This window comes from Scyliorhinus torazame, chromosome 1 (assembly GCF_047496885.1).
Source record: "Scyliorhinus torazame isolate Kashiwa2021f chromosome 1, sScyTor2.1, whole genome shotgun sequence".
In the NCBI taxonomy this organism is placed as follows: Eukaryota; Metazoa; Chordata; class Chondrichthyes; order Carcharhiniformes; family Scyliorhinidae; genus Scyliorhinus; species Scyliorhinus torazame.
This window is the reverse complement of record NC_092707.1, coordinates 79,407,630-79,427,640: the sequence shown is the minus strand read 5'-3', so window position 1 is coordinate 79,427,640 and position 20,011 is coordinate 79,407,630. Positions and strand designations below refer to the sequence as shown.

At 47.2% G+C, this 20,011-nt stretch overlaps 1 long non-coding RNA gene across 2 annotated transcripts in view; it reads left to right on the top strand.

Moving 5' to 3' along the window:
• LOC140408992 (uncharacterized) overlaps window positions 1-20,011 on the top strand; it is a 174,632-nt gene that overhangs the window by 16,066 nt on the left and 138,555 nt on the right. For both annotated transcript variants that reach the window (XR_011940255.1, XR_011940256.1), the window contains exon 2: window positions 17,076-17,175. This is a non-coding gene — a long non-coding RNA (uncharacterized lncRNA). The remainder of the gene's footprint in view (window positions 1-17,075; window positions 17,176-20,011) is intronic.

The window sequence follows — 20,011 nt, the reverse complement described above, 5'->3', positions numbered from 1 at the left end:
GCGGGCTGGTTTCGTGAGGGCCTATGTTCCTCCGCACCAGGCCCCTGTAGGGTTCCGCCATATTGCCCAGCGGCCAGTGCGGAGAAGGGAGGCCCCGCGCATGCGCGGAATCATGCCGGCCGTTCCACGCATGCACAAACCCATGCCGGCCGTTCCGCACCGGCTGAAGCTGCGGGGACCACTCTGGCACCGACCTAGCCCCCTAGGAAGAGGAGCATTCCTCATTATTGGGGACCGTTGACGCCAGAGTGGTTCGCATCCCTTTTCCCGCGGGCGTGGGGTCATAGTCCCATTATTGGAGAATCCCGCCCATTATCTGCAATCCATCCATAGCTCTCAAGCAGTGGTTTGTGATTGACAGCTCGTAAAAAACCATCTGCAGCTTTGACCCATTCACATCCCTTCACGCTTCAGTGGCCTAAGTGGTAGAACTCCAATGTTAAAAATTTCCCACATCAAAGAGGTTACCTGTTGGTAACCCCTTCTACCAGGTGCACCCTCACTGTCGGGAGCCGTGGGCACCTAATTTTTTTGGTGTGCCTGCTGTTGCTCCTGGCATGCCTCCCTGCACTCTCCATTGAATCAGGGGTGGTCCCCTGGCTTGGTGATATCTGAGCAGAATGGAGGCAAATGTGCTGGAACCCCAGTCTTCGGCATGTGGCTGTAAGAAAGAAGCCCCAAATAATAAACAATTTCTCATTCCATACTTTCCAGGATGTCTATGCGTCCACTGTGTATCCTGGGCATGTTGCTTAAACATATGGGACTTGACTTTTTTTTGATACTGTGATGAATATAGAAATTGTTACATATTATATTTTACATATGTTGCAGTAATGTTTTTAAAAGCCTGGGTTAAGGCACATATTTGTTGCGATAATACCATTATTCATTCATTCATAGATTCATAGAATTTACAGTGCCAGAAGGAGGCCATTCGGCCCATCGAGTCTGCACCGGCTCTTAGGAAAGAGCACCCCACCCAAGCCCACACCTCCACCCTATCCCCATAACCCAGGAACCCCACCCCACACTAAGGGCAATTTTGGACACTAAGGGCAATTTATCCTGGCCAATCCACCTAACCTGCACATCTTTGGACTGTGGGAGGAAACCGGAGCACCCGGAGGAAACCCACGCAGTCACGGGGAGAACGTGCAAACTCCACACAGACAGTGACCCAAGCCGGGAATTGAACCTGGGACACTGGAGCTGTGAAGCAATTGTGCTAACCACTATGCTACCGTGCTGCCTATTAAAGAACCTAGTTTAAGGTATCCAACCAATGTGGGAGCGATCTAATGGCCTCGCCACTTGGAACACATCACGAGATCTCATGGGCCATTAGGCTCATTGAAATATATCTATCCGGATTCTCCCGAGGCCCAGGAACTAATGGCCTTGCCTGGGAGACCTCGCCATGGCAATGTTTTGCACTGGTCCACGCAAACGTGGAGCAGGCGTAATGCCACTTGGAGGGATCTCCCAGGCCATTGGAGGCTCCCAGGTGGTCGGAATCTGGGTAGAGTGGTATCCTGGCACTCCCGCTGGCACCCAGGCACCTTGACACTGCTAGCCTTGCACCCTGGCACTACCACCTGTACACCCTGGCATTGCCAGCATGGTATTGCCAGCCTGCCTAGGTGGCAATGTGAGGCTGGAAGAGGCGCTTCCAGGGTGCCAGGCTGGCAGTACCAATGTGCCCAGGTGCCAGGGTGCCCGTGCCAAGGATTGCGATTGCCCTACCCGTAAGAGGTGAGGTGAGGGGGTGCTTGAGGAGCCCCTAAAAGGTTAGTTGGAGCAGTACAGGGGGTGCTGGAGGCTGCGGTTGAGAAGCGGGGTGGAGGGGTTGAAGGATAGGGGAGGCATTTAAAAATGTTGCCGCAATCCATGAGTCAACTACCTGCAATGTTGAGCTTACCAAGGCTAAAACAAATGTCAGAGTCCTGTTAGATAACAGGGTAATTCTCAGCACTGCAGGTGCTGAGAGCCACCTCGCTATACGTGCCCAAAGCGGGACTCTGTTTTTTGCATGTTAAATCGCTCCCTGTGTCTGCTAAAGCTGTAATAAGAGAGTCATAAAAGGTGAGGACATGATTGGTTCCAACCACTTACTTGGTTGCAGATGAAGGCCTAATGGGATATTGTTATGATTGCTGAAGATTCCTGGTGGAGATTCCCTGACTAGCCCACTGAGCTAGGTTGCTGAATTGGAGTTGGAGATAGCAAGTTCAAGTTTTTCTTTTTGTTTAAGAACTGTTGAACTGATAATTGTAAAGCTATGTGAATAATTCTGTGTTCAAATTAAAGTATGTTTTAACATCGCTCCTGGGATGATGTATCCTTTCCTCACAGTTTTACAAATTAACAAAAAATTGTTTGGGGTTCTTGTCTGGTATCCTATCAAATATTGGAGTATGGTCCAGTATCGAAACAATATCATTACTTTGTGGACAGCTTTCTTGATGTTTTTAAATTTACATTGTGCATGTTAACTCATGGACCTGAAAGGATATATTTGTCTAATTCTTGAATTGTGGAAGGGAAAGGGAAATGTATTTGATTCTACCAAGTTAGTTGAGGGGGATTATAATAGACACCATAAGATGAAAATCCCTAGGATTTCCACTGAACTCTCACCTTGCCTTCGACAGACGTCCAGCAGGACATGCCAGAACATGGCAGAGGCTTAGTCAGGCTGAATCTCTGGTCTTCATGATTTTCTAGCTTACTTGCAATGGGAAAACTCTCTCGTTTGCAATCTCTTGCAAGCGCTTGGAGGTGGCGCGGTACTCTCCTCTCTTCAGCAGGAGGTCAGACCGCTCCTACTCATTCAGAACCCAGGCACAGCGGTGAACTTTGGAGCACCAAATAAGCTGAGGTAGACGGGCATCGAGATGGGTGATGAATTTGGATCACGAGGAACGGTCAAGGTCTCAGAAAAAAAAAAGAGCAGCTTCTTTATGCAGTAAACCATCAAAAGAAAGCAAGAGACTTGAAGTTGCATAACATCTGTCACAGCATTGAAATATCCAAAGCACTTTACAACTAATGAAGTACATCTGAATTATAGTCGCTATTTTAATGTAAGGAAGACTACAGCCAATTTGAGCACAGCAAGCTCCCACAAGCAAAATTTGAAGAGACTCTACAAAGTGTTGGGCTCAATCTACCAATATACTGTACCAGTCACAGAGAATGGCAGAGTTTGCTGCTTGTAAAGTCTGCCATCTCTTTCACTGATATGGGTAAGGAAGGGAGGTTCAGAGAAATGCAGCGGAATTCTCCGTCGGCGGGTTCCTCCGGTTCGCCGGCAGTGCACCGAAACCCGCAGGTTTCCCAATGGCATGGGCTGGCCACAATGGGAAACGCCATTGGCCGGCTGCGGAATGAAGAATTCAGCTACCGGGTGTGGGGGCGCGGCGGAAAACGCAGTTGCCGGACTGGAGAATCCGGCCCATAATCTTTTGAGACGAGAAACCAGGGTTGATTTTTGTTTGAGTAAACGTCAAAACATGGTAAAGTTTATGAGTCATCTTTTGATGAGCTGCTGAAAAGATAAGTTACTGCATCAGAAATCTTCTTAAGCAACGACAGCATACGTGTGATAAGTAAAACGTCACGTTTTGAAGTTTGCCATTTTCTAATATATTCTAAATGGTTATTGCAGTTCCATTTCATGTATTTATGTGTGAAAGGGAGATAACAGAAAACAATAAAAATATTATTAATACAGGTGTCAAGTTCTGAAAATGCCATTATTCAATCTTGCAGGGAGTTTATTTGAGCAGAACATTTTAGCACACGGTATTTGATGTAGGGAAGAGAAGGCCTATTTTGTATCTGAAACAAGAGGCTGGATTCTCCGATTTTCAGGTTATGTCCTGACGCAGGCGTGGAACGGTGGCATTTTACGACCATTAGTTCGGCGCAAAATGGCCACCGATCCTCCGTTTGGCTGGGGGCTAGCAGGGAGGCAGCACAGAGCATCCGGTTCTAGCTGCCGATACAGCCCGGTGAATTGCCGGGTCGGTGGCCATGCATGCGCACTTCGGTGGCCTGCAGCGGCTGCACCATGCAACATGGCGCCGGCCGCACGCGGACCTGGCCTGCAAAATAGTGCGCCCCCTTTGGCCGGCTCATGAGCACCGGACCACACCCCAACAGTGCCTCCAGCCCCTGCCAATGTCCCCACTGCCCATGGATCGGCTCTCCCCCGACTGTGGACTGAGTCCGCATCCGCCACGCCGAGTTCCCGAGAGGTAATACCATGAGAGACAAACGGGGTCGGGGGTGGAGCATCGGGGGGGGGGGGGGGGGGGGACTCAGGTGACGTCCTGAGGCCATCGATATGGTGTGCAGCCTACTTCTAGAGTAGGCTGCTTTGGAGGGGCGGGGCTTCGCAAAAGAGGCGCCTTTTTCCGATTTCGCCGGAAATGGGGATTCTCCAGCCGATCGCCGAATGCGAGTTTGGCGTCGGCGACCGGAGAATTCAGCCCAAGGTGTTCCCCCTTGCCACGGCCTGCAAGAAATGCACAGGAGGGATTTTCCAGTCCTTCCTGCTGCCGGATTCTTCTGGACCCTCCAAAGGCAACCTCTCCTCCTCCCCCCCCCCCCCCCCCCCCCCCCCCCGCCGGGCAACCACCCCCACTTACCCCCCCCCCCGGGCCATACAAAAGACTGCAGACTTCGGAGGAACCGGAAGGTGCCACCGGCGGCCAATGGCGAGTCATCTCTGCCGCGGAAAAATACACCGTGGTGGGGGAGGGGTAGAAAATCTCCGCCGTAGTGATTTTATTTAATTCTTTAACCAGGGTATTTGAAGGGGTTTTTAGGTACCAATTTGTCATGAAAGACCATTAGAATTCACAAGAATTCATTAAGAATTCCTCTCATGACACTGAGGAAAGGTTTGAACCTGCTTTCCAAATGATTTCTGCATGATACGGATCCCACCCACCGGCACTTTACATCCAACGCACCTCATGCAACAATATTATCTTTCGTTCACCTCATGCTATCTCAATGGAGATCTGTCAGTTGCAGTTAACATTTATGAGAAGTCAGATAATCCCACAGGATTTGAGCATTCACTCATTCTTGGGAAGCCAAAGGAAAATATTTCAAAAGCAGAGTCTCTCACATTCAACGAGATATTTCAGCCTTGGCTCAGAGGCAGCAATCTAATTTATAAGCCTGAAGGTTGTGGATCCATATCTCCTTTCACAGACATGAGCACATAATACTGGCTACTTACTGGTATTTGTCATTAGTATTTTAGTACAGTACTGAAGAAGTGCCACACAATAAAGTGACATCTTTATATAGGTGTCCTCCTATTCTCCTGGTGAATATTTATCCCTCAAACAACATCAGTGAAGCATAATATAAATGGAAAATGCTGGAAAATGCAGCAGGTCTGGCAGCATCTGTAGAGAAAGAGAGTCAATGGCTGGAATTTTCTGGCCATTCCCGTCGACAGGATCTTCTAGTTCTGCCGACGGCAATCCCCCATCGGGGCTTTCCCAGAAGTGAGGGGGTCCATGCAACAAGAAAACACATTGACAATGGATGTACCAGAAGATTCCGCTGTCGACCAATAGTGGGCCACCGCTGTCGCCTCCGCCGTCATGGGTGGGAAAATCCCGCCCAATATCCAACTCTTCAAGTAGAAGAGTTGTACGGACTCATAAAGAAGAGCCTGACAGACTTGAAATGCTAACTCTGGGCTGAATCCTTCCTGCCCATGCGGGCGGATCCAATGTTGGACAGAATTCAGCGGGAGGCCCTAAATTCAGCTTTAACCGGCATAAATTTCCCATGGTATCTTCCGCTGAAGTCCGTCATGGTGGATCGGGAAAGCAGCTGGAGGCTAGTGTGAAACTCATTTACACCCTGCTAATACAATGCAGATGAAGGCCAAACCACCCACGCCTGATTCTTTGCGAAACCAACGCGTAAACCAACTGGTGGGAAACACGTCTGGAATAACATGGCATGGAAATGTCGGGACTCAACTGAATTATGTTTGGGGCTGCCTCCGGAGTTCAGGATGGAGGCTACCACCAACCCCAGAACACTACATCAGTGGGTGTGGGGGGGGGGGGGGGGGGGGGGTGCGGGGGGGAGTAGTTGCAGATGGACGACCTACCAGATTCAATGCCCTAGAGGGGTACATCCTCTCGTCCCAAAATGTTCCTGGAGATCTATCTTCGCTCTCAGAAGGCCCATAAGAAGGTCTCAGAGTGCTCCAAGACATACATCTTTATTTTCAGGAGGTCAACCTTTCTTCATCAATAGTGGATCAGTGATGTTGATCACCTTTTCAGAATGGCGCCCAGAAAAAGACGGGGGAACTACGCACCATCAGGCCTGCCCTGTCGTGGAATGTGGTGCAAACACCTGGTTGCATAATTGATGAGTTCGGGCCAGGTGATTTGACGTCTTTTCCCACTGTCCTCCAAAGGGGGAAAAACACTCCACATTCCTGCCCCACCACAAGATTTAATCCCAGGATGGGAGTTTCCCACCTTCTGTTTCTATCCCCACAGATGCTGTCAGACCTGCTGAGTTTTCCCAGAACTTTTCTGTCAGGTTTGCAGCAACGACAGTATTTTACTTTAATTTTAGTGAAACGATTCCTGTTTGTGGAACCCTGCTGGCTCAAATCGGCTACCACATTTTGACTACACTTCAAAAAAAATCATAGACTGCAAAGATGTTTTAGGGGTGTCCTAAGGTCATGAACGGTGATGGGGGGAATTCTCCACCGGTGGAATTCTCCGTTCTGCTAATAGCGCACCCCCGCCTGGTGGCGGGAACAGAGAATCCCGCTGTCAGCGAGGGTGCGCCATCAAGGGACACATGGCTGGGGAGGCGGAGAATTCACCCCAATAGGTCATTAATGGTTTGTCTTTCTTCACCAATTCAATGGTTCTCATTTTTAAAAAGTATACAACCCCAAATTCCAAGTGTACCATAATATGGAATCCACGTACCAGCTAAATTTGATTTCTGTCAGCATATTTGTTATGCAAAAGGTTGTCCCTTAACCTACGTTTCCCTATATGCATTACTCTTCCAGGTTTTTCATTGGCAAATGACATAACATAAATTTGGGGCTGATGCTCATTCCCATTCATTTACTTCCATGTGGTTTCATCAATTCCCAGATAGGATGATATTTCCTTCATGCTACTTTTCGGGGACATTGATCAATTTTCTGAGCAGTTTGACAAATCATACCCTTTATTGCTGTTTGCTGGTTTGTCTCCATGGATTGAAGTGGAAAAAGGATGAATTTTGTTCTCCAACTTGAAGCAGTCTCCAAGTGGGAGTTATTCTGGTGGGTCTAAGCAGGATATCCCTTCACATTGGTTAACCAAATTAATTCTTTGTTTGTGGGCTCCTGACCTGACAGTAAATTTAACCTGAGTAGGTGAAGAGCTGTCCATGGCAGTGGATAACAAAGCCAGACAGAGAAGGTCCTTTGGAATCTTAGAATCATAGAATCCCGTCAGTGCAGAAGGAGGCCATTCAGCCCATTGGGTCTGCACCCACTCTCCCACCCTATCCCCATTACCCTGTAACCCCAACTAATCTGCACATCTTTCGACACTAAGGGGCACCTTTAGCATGGCCAATACATCTAACCTGCACATCTTTGAACTGTGGGAGGAAACCAGAGCACCTGGAGGAAACCCACGCAGACACGGGGAGTACATGCAAATTCTACACAGTCCTCAAGGCCGGAATTGAACCTGGGACCCTGGCGCTGTGAGGTAGCAGTGCTAATATAAGAATATTAAATATAAGAATATTTCTCAAGCGCGCACATTTTTTAAGATTTAGAGTTTAAATTTATGACCATGTTAGGCTTTAGTGGACTTCATCAGTGGTTGAAGTTATGACGATAAACCTTAGTTTGCTATTCAGCTGTTTTACTATTTCAGGGATGTTTATGAGTTTGTGTAATGAACAAGTGAGCAGTGCATAGAAAATGAAATATTCCAAAATATTAAACAAACAACAATCACCACTTGGGCGGTAAACTGCTTTCCCTGCTTGGCCACCCTGGAAATCATTGGGAGGGGATTTTCCAGTCATTTTCACCAGCGGGAACATCTGGTCCTGCCAACGGTGTGTTGCTCTCTTTGGTTGGCTCTGAATATGGTGGTCAATATTTTTGCCTTCCTTAATCCTAATTATGTTTGCTCTAGAGTCGCCAGGTATATTTCGATAGCGCCACAAGGTTCAAACCCAAATACTGATCAAAGAGCCAATACACCAGTTAGTTAGTTCAAAGTCAATACTATTTATTTGCACACACAGTAGACCATAAGATCATAAGACATAGGAGCGGAAGTAAGGCCATTCGGCCCATCGAGTCCACTCCACCATTCAATCATGGCTGATTTCAACTCCATTTACCCGCTCTCTCTCCATAGCCCTTAATTCCTCGAGAAATCAAGAATTTATCAACTTCTGTCTTAAAGACATTCAACGTCCCGGCATCCACTGTGGCAATGAATTCCACAGACCCACCACTCTCTGGCTGAAGAAATGTCTCCTCATCTCTGTTCTAAAGTGACTCCCTTTTATTCTAAGGCTGTGGCCCCGGGTCCTAGTCTCCCCTGCTAATGGAAACAACTTCCCTACGTCCACCCTATCTAAGCCATTCATTATCTTGTAAGTTTCTATTAGATCTCTCCTCAACCTCCTAAACTCCAATGAATATAATCCCAGGATCCTCAGACATTCATCGTATGTTAGGCCTACCATTCCTGGGATCATCCGTGTGAATCTCCGCTGGACCCGCTCCAGTGCCAATATGTCCTTCCTGAGGTGTTGGGCCCAAAATTGCTCACAGTATTCTAAATGGAGCCTAACTAATGCTTTATAAAGCTTCAGAAGTACATCCCTGCTTTTATATTCCAAGCCTCTTGAGATGAATGACAACATTGCATTTGCTTTCTTAATTACGGACTCAACCTGCAAGTTTACCTTTAGAGAATCCTGGACTAGGACTCCCAAGTCCCTTTGCACTTCAGCATTATGAATTTTGTCACCGTTTAGAAAATAGTCCATGCCTCTATTCTTTTTTCCAAAGTGCAAGACCTCGCACTTGCCCACATTGAATTTCATCAGCCATTCATCAGACCACTCTCCTAAACTGTCTAAATCTTTCTGCAGCCTCCCCACCTCCTCAATACTACCTGTCCCTCCACCTATCTATTCATATATACTAATATCTACTCATGCACAAAATACTACAGACTAAACTATCGCTACTGCTAAAGCCTATACTTAGCTTCGGGCGCCCACTCAGTCAGAGGAACAATGACCGTTGTTTGGATCTGAGGCTGCGGGGGTCGAAGTAATAGAGGGGAACAGCTAAGGTCGTCCGTCTGGTAGCGAGCGTTGACCTTGGACTTACTTGCTTCTGGTGCAGCTGGTGGACGGGTCTCTTTGCTGTGAGAGCCAAGTCCAAGAGAGCGATTGTCTCTTGGGGCCTTCTTCTTATACCCGAAGGAGCTTCGTGCACTTTTGGGCGGGCCTTGAACTTGGCCCCAATCAATTGGGCCATATCTTGATCAGTCGTATTGATCTTGACCAATAAAGGGGTGGGTGCCCTGATGGGTGTCCTAGGTGGCCGTAGGCCTGCTTTGTTTTCTGCTTTCGGTTTGGGGAACTGGCGCCGCGAGGTCTGGGGCCAGATCAGTCACTTAAGTATCTTCCTTTGTTCCCGGAGATGGGCCATCCATATGCTAATGGGCCTACAGTTTCAGTCTTGTCTGGGAGCTGCTTCTCCAAGTGGCCATCCCTGATAGCTACAGGTGAACTCCCGCCGCGGGTCTCTGGGATGATTCCGTAACCTCCTGTTCATACTGGTCACCAAAGTGCCTATCAAGGGCTGTGGACTGGACTCAATGGGAAATCACATTGGCAGCGGCAAGACCAGAAGATCCCGCTTCTGGCCAATGGCAGGCAGCCTCTCGCTACTTCGCAGGGGGCATAGAAACCCCCCCCCCCGCCAATGGAAGTGAAAATTGGAGAGGGTTGACCTGCTCGATCAACCACCCACGCAGTCACTGTTTAAAATTACCCACCGTAATTCCAGGACGACTAGGACGTGATGATTTCTGCTTCATTACTATTAGCATAACTCATGTGGGGTTCGTTTGATGATGATTTGATTTAAAAGCTTGATTTAATCTTCCTCCTCAATTATGTGTGGTAATCTTCCTGTCCAGCATTTTACCTCTCTCCTGTGTAGTGTCAGTGTCAGTTTTAGTGCAGGGTCTGTGTTACGATACCATTGCAATCGCTCAGTAGGTAAATATCTGAGCTTGCACGTCTAAATTTAATTGTGTGACAATTATAGCCTTTTACCTTGAAAGATTTTGAGAGTTTTGTGAAGATTGACACTGCTGCAAAGGAAACTAATGGGCAGAATTTAGTCTGAGCGATAGGGGTCTCCCCATTGGTTAGAGAACCAGTGGAAGTCCCGCCTCACTTCTCTCTTAAGGGATCCGATGCTATTCAAATGAAATCAGGCAGTTACCTGGCCAGCTTTGAGCCTCCCACATGATAAAGGACCCAATTGGGCAGAAATCCTTCCCCTCCGAGCTGCCAGCCAAACAGTGGTGCTAAGAGCAGTGGCTGCTGGTGGTAATGTACTGAGGCCTTTCAACCACGAATCATCTCTCGATCCCCGGAGACAGGCAAGTGGAACAGGTTGGGGGGGGGGGGGGGGTTCATAGGGAGGGAAAGGGCTGCTGGTGAGGGTAGGGGGTAAGGTGGTCAGAAGCCAGGGCATGGTGTGGCTTTTAGCACACACTCACGTTCCTGACAGTAAATCCCTTGATTGAAATGCCTGTCAGTAACGGAATCCCAGGTAGGCTGTTTACAAACCCAACATGATTACATAGGTTAAGTCAGTGGGTAAACACCTGGCAAATGGATTATAATGTGGGAAAATGTGAAATTATACCTTTTGGCAGGTAGAATAAAATAGAAGCTTATTATCTAAAGGGTGAAAGATTGCCAGGCTCTGAGGTGTAGAATGATCTGGGTGTCCTAGTGCATGAATCACAAAAGGCTAGTAACAGGTGCAACAAGTAATTAGGAAAGCGAATAGAACATTAACATTTATTGTGAGAGGAATTGATTACAAAAGTAGGGAGGTTACATCTGGAGTATTGTGTACCGTATTAGTGTCCTTATTTAAGGAAAGATGTAAGTGCATTAAAAGCAGTTCAGAGAAGGTGTACTAGACTAATACCAGGAATGGGAAGGTTGTTTTATGAGGAAAGGTTGGAGATTGGATTGGATTGGATTGGATTTGTTTATTCTCACATGTACCGAGGTACAGTGAAAAGTATTTTTCTGCGAGCAGCTCAACAGATCATTAAGTACATGAGAAGAAAAGGGAATAAAAGAAAATACATAATAGGGCAACACAACATATACAATGTAACTACAAAAGCACTGGCATCGGATGCAAGCCTGCAAGAGAGGATAAAAGAGAGAGGTTAGTAATAATGTTAGGTTTAGAATTAAATTTTAAAAGATTAGAACGAGTATAAGTTAAGTAAAAAGTAGATCTGTTTGTGAGAGCTCGCAGAGAGTTGCCTCGCTCCGGCGCCATCTTGGTAAAGGAATGTATTGAAGAGGTTAGAATTTCGAAGAATAAGAGGCGACTTGATCGAAACCTTTACGATCCTGAGAGGCATTGACAGGCTGGACGTGGAGAGGATGTTTCCTCTTGTGGGAGAATCAAGAACTAGTGGGTCACTGTTTAAAAATAAGGGGTCGCTTATTTAAGACAGAGATGAGGAGAAATCTTTTCTCTCAAAGGGTTGTGAGTCTCTGGAACTCCTTCTCAAAAGACGGTGAAAGCAGAGCCTTTGAATATTTTTAAGGCAGAGCTGGAGAGATTCTTGATCAACAAGGGGGTGAAAGGTTATCAGGGGTAGGTAGAAGTGTGGGGTTGAGGTTGTAATCAGACAAAACAAAGAAAACAGAGAAAAGTATAGCACAGGAACAGCCCTTCGGCCCTCCAAGTGATCTTCTTGAACAGTGGAGCAGGCTCTACGGGTCGTGTGGCCTACTCATGCTCGTGATTCGTATGTTTGTATGATTTTTCAAGGCACTGGAGATTCCCTTTGGATCCCACCATTAAATTCCTTTGGGCTAAGAGAGAACTCAGTTTAAGTGACTCATTAATGAGCATAATTGACATTGCGGGATTCCTGCATCGGTCGCTTCCCAACCCTCCCACTAAATTTTGTTCAGTACTGACAACTGATGTCCCTGGCTTCACCGCTCTGGTGGGCTCCATTAAATTTCACCCATTGTTATCCTTTCCATCTAGTGTCAGCATGAAGTATCTCTGGTTCAAGTCTATGCAAATATGAATTTGAATTTGAATTTGAAACACTTGTGCACTCGACATAGAACACCCTGGATCATCCAGTCTCCAGAGACCAAGAACATTATCTTTACGTGCTAGGAAACACAAACACGGCTATCCCAAATATGTTATGCACTGACAGAGTATAGTAAAAGTAAATATTCCAGAAGTAGAAGATTGTGTTATGTCTTAGAACCTTAGTTAGGCCACACTTGGAGTATAGTGTTCAATTCTGGTCGCCACACTACCAGAAGGATGTGGAGGCTTTAGAGAGGGTGCAGAAGAGATTTACCAGAATGTTGCCTGGTATGGAGGGCATAAGCTATGAGGAGCGATTGAATAAACTCGGTTTGTTCTCACTGGAACGAAGGAGGTTGAGGGGCGACCTGATAGAGGTATACAAAATTATGAGGGGCATAGACAGAGTGGATAGTCAGAGGCTTTTCCCCAGGGTAGAGGGGTCAATTACTAGGGGGCATAGGTTTAAGGTGAGAGGGGCAAAGTTTAGAGTAGATGTACGAGGCAAGTTTTTTACGCAGAGGGTAGTGGGTGCCTGGAACTCACTACCGGAGGAGGTAGTGGAGGCAGGGACGATAGGGACATTTAAGGGGCATCTTGACAAATATATGAATAGGATGGGAATAGAAGGATACGGACCCAGGAAGTGTAGAAGATTGTAGTTTAGTCGGGCAGTATGGTCGGCACGGGCTTGGAGGGCCGAAGGGCCTGTTCCTGTGCTGTACATTTCTTTGTTCTTTGTTCTTTGTCTGTTCGGTTGATATGTTGATATTTAGCACCCTTAATTCAATTAGAGGCAGTTTTTTGGGGACAGTAGTGTGCATCCGCAATTACTACGGCGGTTTTACGAGTATAAGCAAGTCAAAGGAGAGGACCTGGTCTCCATGGGCTGGATTCTCCCTTTCAGGGACTATGTCACCTCACCGTCGAAAAAAGTGTGGCCTTTCACGGCAGAAAAACTGGCGTGAAGAGGCCACATATTCATAGCCCTGCAGGGGGCTAGCAGGGACCCGTCGGGAAGCTCGCAGCTTTAGCTGCAGGTACGGGCCCCCACACTTCCGAGTCACCGGCCACAAATAGCATGGCGCCGGAGCCGTGCTCCATGGCGGACTCAGATCGCGGAGCTGGATCTCCCAACTAGTGCCACGATCGGCCGCGTGCCCGACCTGGACCGCCCGGCCAAAATTAGCCCGGACCCATATGAGGTCCCCCCCGCCCTCCGATCGGCCCGCCCCTGACCATACCGGCCGTGGACTCAGTCCGTAGCCGCCACTCGACTATCCTGAGCGGCAGGACCACATTAGTTCCACGCTGTCGGAATTTCGGCCGGTCGGGGATGGAGAATAGTGGGGCGGGCCTCCAGCAATGGCTGCAGGTAGGAGATACGCGGCGCGCGTTTTGGTGGTCGGAGAATCTGGGAACCGATTCCATGCGCGGAAATGGATCTCCACCCCGGCACCGAAGACGATTTCGGCGTCGGGGTGCGGAGAATCCAGCCCCATATCCTTGGAGCTGGTGAAGTTGTTCGATTCGATCATCCACTTGATCTATTCTTCAAATTGGCCAGGGTCGCACAGCAGGAGGACCACCTCACTGAAGCCTTGATGGGTGGAACTATCCAAATGGAGTTGAGGAGGCTTAATGGTAACAAATTCTAAAAGTCCTTCTTTGACGCACAGGACAACATCATCCGGATCAAAGCGAAAGCCAGGTAGCCTAAGACCTGGAGGTTGGCATCAAGGCCACGACCATCAGTGTGAACAGGGGTGTAGAAATTAGGCTGAGGAGATAAATGGAACAGATTGCTGCACAGCAAACGTAAATCCAGCCTTTGCCATTCAATTTCCACAGCAATCCTTCAGGCCAATCACACCCAAGGGACAATCTAAAGAGGAGCTAGAAGTATAATGGAGCTGGACACTTCAAACGAGACGATGCTCAACAACCACAACCACCATGGAGGTCAGGCACGGAGACCGCTCTGGATCTCCCCTCCCCAGCAGGTGTTAAACCCATTGTGCCTCTCAGCAAGAGACAGGCAGGGGGTGAGGGCAAAGTTATTTAGGGAAGAGGCTCAGTCTTATGCAGAGCATTAAGGACTTTTCCTACAGTGGGTGTAAGTTTGGTACATTGGAAGTGATGCGCCTAATTGACACCGGAGTGGAGGTTTCAACCAACGGTTGGCAATTCTTCTGAGAGCGTCTTTGTAATGCCCCACCCACCTCCCTGTGTGTGATGGATAAAGCTTTGTCACCCTTCATTTCTGGACCCTCTTTGTGTAACTGGATGATATCCTCATCTTTGGCTTGACATTTGTAGAGACCCTCGAAAGACTAGATACAAGGTGATCGGTCCCATGGACAGAAGGAGGGGGACATCCTCTCCAACCAAGTAGGTGTGGATGGAAGTCTGCAGCAGCAGGATTGTGCTTCCTCCAATCTGGAGATAGCGCCATAAGGGTGGGGAAGCTAAGTAACATTACACTGTCAGGTGCCAACCCCCACACTCTGACTTCCCCAGCATTCTCCTTCGCAGCCAATACACTTCGCAGCTCCACTCACTCCCCTCTCTACAGGCACCTTCCAAATACATGCGCACTGACATCTAGAAAGACAGGAAACACCTAGAAGTTACCATCCAAGCCACTCACCATCCTGACTTAGTATTTCGCTGTTTCTTCACTGTCAAAATCCTGGAACACCCTCCCTAACAGCACTGTGCTGTGCCAACATAACTAGGACTGCAGTGGTTCAAGAAGGCAGATCACCACCACCTTCTCAGGGGCAATTAGGGATGGGCAATGAATACTGGTCTAGCCAGTGAAGCCCCGATACCTTGAATGAATAAAAAAACTTCATATCCCATCTGAACAGTCAACACTCACCCGTCACCACCCTATTGCCCTCTTGCACCCATGCCTCACAGCCACCCTCTACAAATAGTGTCCTTACCCCCTCTGTACACAAATCATTATAAATGCTCACACATCTCTGCTTTCCCTCCTCAGTATGGAAGAATAAACGGGCAGGAGGCAAAGACCTGGCTGGTGGTGGGGATGTAGAGTGGCCCTCTAGTGATTGTCACCTTATCGATTGTTGGCAATGTGTGCCCACCTGCTCCACTGGGGAGGGGCTCGTTCCAGGAGGTTGCAGATGTCAGCAGTGACGTGCCAGGAGTACCCTGACCTGACCTGACTACCTCCACTACACAACTACCGCCCCCTTTTCCTCCAACTCCCCTGACCCGATCTGACTAATCCCGACTACCCAACTACCCCCCGACCTCACCTGACTAACCCCCACCACCCAACTACCCTCGACCTGACCTGACTAACCCCCACTACCCAACTACACCCAAACCTGATCTGACTAACCCCCAGTATTCAACTACCTCCTGAACTGACCTGAGTAACCCCAACTATCCAACTACCCTGAACTCGCCTGACTAACCCCCACTACCCTCGACCTGACCTGACTAACCCCCACTGCCAACTGCCCTCGACCTGACCTGACTAACCCCCACTACCCAACTACCCTGACCTCGCCTGACTAACCCCCACTACCCAACTACCCTCGACCTGACCTGACTAAACCCCACTACCCAACTACCCCCCCACCTGGCCTGACTATGCCCCACTACCCAACTACCCCCCAAACTGACCTGACTAACCCTCACTACCCAATTACCCCCAAACCTGACCTGAGTAACCCCCACTACCCAACTACCCTGACCTCGCCTGTCTAACCCCCACTATCTAACTACCCCAAAACCTGACCTGACTAACCCCCACAACCCAACTACCCCAGACCTGACCTGACTAACCCCAACTATCTAACTACCCCCAAACCTGACCTGACTAACCCCCACTACCCAACTACCCCCAAACCTGACCTGACTAATCCCCAATACTCAACTACCCCCTGTCCTGCCCTTGCTAACCCCCACTATCCGTGACACTCCAATTTATTTTGACCTGATCTCACTAACCCCCCACCACCATCTAATCCCCCCACATTCTTCCCAACTTGAGCTGACTATCCCCCACCACCCCCAGCACCTCGATTCCTCCTGACCCGACCTGAATAAACCCCATCACCCGACTATTCCTCGCTTCCTTCCGACCCAAACTGATCAATCCCCACCACCATCTGACTGCACTGGAATCCCCCCCAACATGACCTGACTAACCCTCATTATCCCCGACACCTGATTCCTCCTGACCTGATGACTCCTCCCTGATCCTCTGTCTACGCACTCCACCACCTGACTAATGAAACTGAACCCCCCCTGACTCAACCTGACCCTTACCTTACCCACCCTATCCACTTATGTTACCCAACACACACCCTAACCCACCTACACCATTCCCTCACCCTAACTCTCTCATCCACCCTACTCCCTTACATAACTCAACCCACCCCCTCATCCCTCCTACTCCCTTACCCACTCTGACCTTTCACTCACCTCACTCCCTTACCAACCCTAACCCACCACCTAACCCATTCCCTTACTCACCCTAACCCCTCAAGCCCCCCCTATTGCTTTACCCACCATAACCCTTCACCCACCCCACTCCCTTACCAACCATAACTATTCACCCACACCACTCTCTTACCCACCCTACTCTCTTACTTCTTTCCAGAGCTCTTCAAGGAAGCTTTGGAGCATTTAAACTCTTTGCTTACCCGAATATGGCATCTAGATCCTCCATCTGCAGAACTGCCCTGAAATGTCGGAGGAAGGTAAGTGTGCATTTTCTTCCTGTGTCGCGGGTTGGAAATAGGAGTTCTTACTTTGAATGGAGGCTTCTGATTGAGTTGGGTATATTGTCTGAAATGTGCTCTGAAATTCTTTCAAAACAGCTCAGCACGACGGATGATCTTCAAATACGTATCTAAAATGCCAGATATTTAGTAACAAAGTTAAATACGTTACTAATTCCGCTTAGAAAACTCTTCTATCATGTTGCAGCACTGTAACTCAGAAGCATCTTATTATCCCACACCTATTAATATTCCAGCAGCTCCCTTCAATTTTTTTCCCTCTTTATTAATAGTGAGGAGTTAAAGCTGTTGTTTCTTATTGGCTTTAAGAATTAATTTTTCATTGGTTAGACAAAAGTTCCAGTGTTTTCCTTTGTAGAGAACATTATCAGTCAGTAGACACATGAGCAGTTTGCTCAATAGAACTTGCTTTATAGCAGTGACTAAATAGCTATGCTTTGCTGTTTTTCCTAACATTGCTCCCTTGTACTTGATTAAAGCTATCAGATTTGTTCCGAAGTACATTAGGTCTGTCACGCTTTGACCAGTTTTAAAAAATATAAAAATAAGATGGCTGTGGGCTTGAGATTGTAAATTCCTTTTATATAATTCAACCGGAAACTTGTACATGCACTTCAGCTGTAAGTAAATTGAAACGTTGCTTCCATTCCATTGAACCAAACTGTAAAAAAACAGCTCAAATGCTGCAAAAAAATGCTGATTGTTTAAGGAAAATAGAAACAGTGGCATTTCCCGACACCAGGCCCTGGGAAACCCTGCTCAGTGTTTATTCCCATCCTGACATTACTCCTCTGACATACACTCTGTGGGCAGAATTTTCACATATTTTTTCCAGAGCGTCAGGCTCTGACTGAAAACTGGAGTGTAGCTCTCCAGTTGCACACTGGAGTTTTTAGAGCAGATCATCACCACTGTGAAAGAAAATGAGTGGGCGTGGTTTATTGCAATTCCATAGGGCATCGGTGAGGCCACACCTGGAGTATTATGTGCAGTTTTGGTGTCCTGATCTGTGGAAGGATGTTCTTGCTATGGAGGGAGTGCAGCAAAGGTTTTCCAGGCTGATTCCAGGGATGGCGGGACTGTCATATGAAGAGAGGTTAATCAGTTAGGATTATATTCATTGGAGTTCAGAAATTTACAAAATTCTAACAGGATTAGACAGGGTAGATTCAGAAAGGACGTTCTGTTTGGTGGGGGAGTCCAGAACTAGGGGTCATAGTTTGAGGCTAAGGGGTAAACCTTTCCTCGCAGTCTGATTCCAGAATGGAGAGCCCGAACATAATTTCCTCAATCAGTTTGAAATATTAATTTTTCTCTATCTTGCTCCATGGGTAAATGGAAATGTCACCTTGCCGAGAGTTCCCAAATATTGTGGTCCAGTAATATCAAGACAATACAAGGAGAGTTTAGAATTGTGGGACACATCTATGACATAAAGTTAAATCAAGTTTGAAACAAGAGACTTCAGTTCCTTTTCACCTCGACTCCAATTTAATTCATTTACAAATTATAATGCCTTCTGCTGTGCTTTTGAGAGAAATAATATAGATTGTTGGATTCCCAACAGATTTCAACATTTTTTTTCAAGGGTTTTGTACTATTGATGTAAGAAATGCTGTTTTCAGGAGAAGCGATCGTAATACTGTCGTAACCCCCAACGAGGTCCAATGGGAAAACTAGTATTGATCTCCCCATGGGGCTCGTGGGTTATGAACTTCCCAATTAGAGGGTGGAGGCCCATCCAGCAGGGGCTCATTAAATTAACCATAAAAGCCGGCCCGAGCAGGCACCAGCATGTTGGTTGCCCCGTCGGGGACTGTGATTGTAATTAGTGTCATGTGAGAGTACTTTTAAGACATGGATGTTTAAGCAATGTACCTTTAAGAAAACAGTGATGTCAGAGAGTGGGTGGGGCTGAGGTCAGGTCAGCCATTTTGCAGTTTAATTTTGCAGGTTTTTAGTTTCAGTTTAAAAAACAGTGTGTGTGTATGTGTGTTTCCAAAGAGCTGCAAGTTTTGAAAAGAGCTGAGTGGGTGTCTGTGTTTTGCAGTGAACTGGATATCTGCCATGAAAGACTATCTCTGGATCATTTGGGTGATTTAAACATATAATAGTGAAGCCTTGAACCGGATGTGATTTTGTTTAAAGGTGTTAAGTCTCTTGGAAGTTTGAAGGAACATTTTAAGGAATTATTTACTGTTGCAATATTTTCTGAGTTATCTTTGAAGTAAGGGGTGTGAAGAGATCCAATGTTTATTTAAGATGTTAAGTTGAGCTCATGGAATAAACAATGTTTTGTGTTTAAAAACCCACGTGTCCATAATTGTAATCCCACACCTAGGGAAAAGCCGTGTGCTAGGAAAAGCAACAAATCCATTAAAGAGAGAGGTTGGTTGAACTCCATGATACATTTTGGGGTTCTGAAAACGCCTCGCCCATATCAATTGGGGGCTCATCAGGGATAAAAGTCTATCTATTGGATTGGCTTTTGTGAACTTAAAGACAGTGAAGGATTGTTGCTTTTCCAGTGTGGTATTTTAGTTTAAGTGGGGAGAGTGTTGTGAACAATGGCTCTTTCAGAGGCTCAGAAGTTTTTTTGGGTAGAGAATGTCACACGTAGTACTTTACAGACAGAAACGAAAAGCAGACTGTTAGATTTGGCAAGAACATTGCAGTTAACATTAACTGACAAAATGCGATAAGATGAGGTAATTATGGAAGTGGTTAAGCATTTAAAGTTGCCTGAGATAGAGTTTGACACATTGGAAATGGCAAAAATTCAGTTGCAAATTAA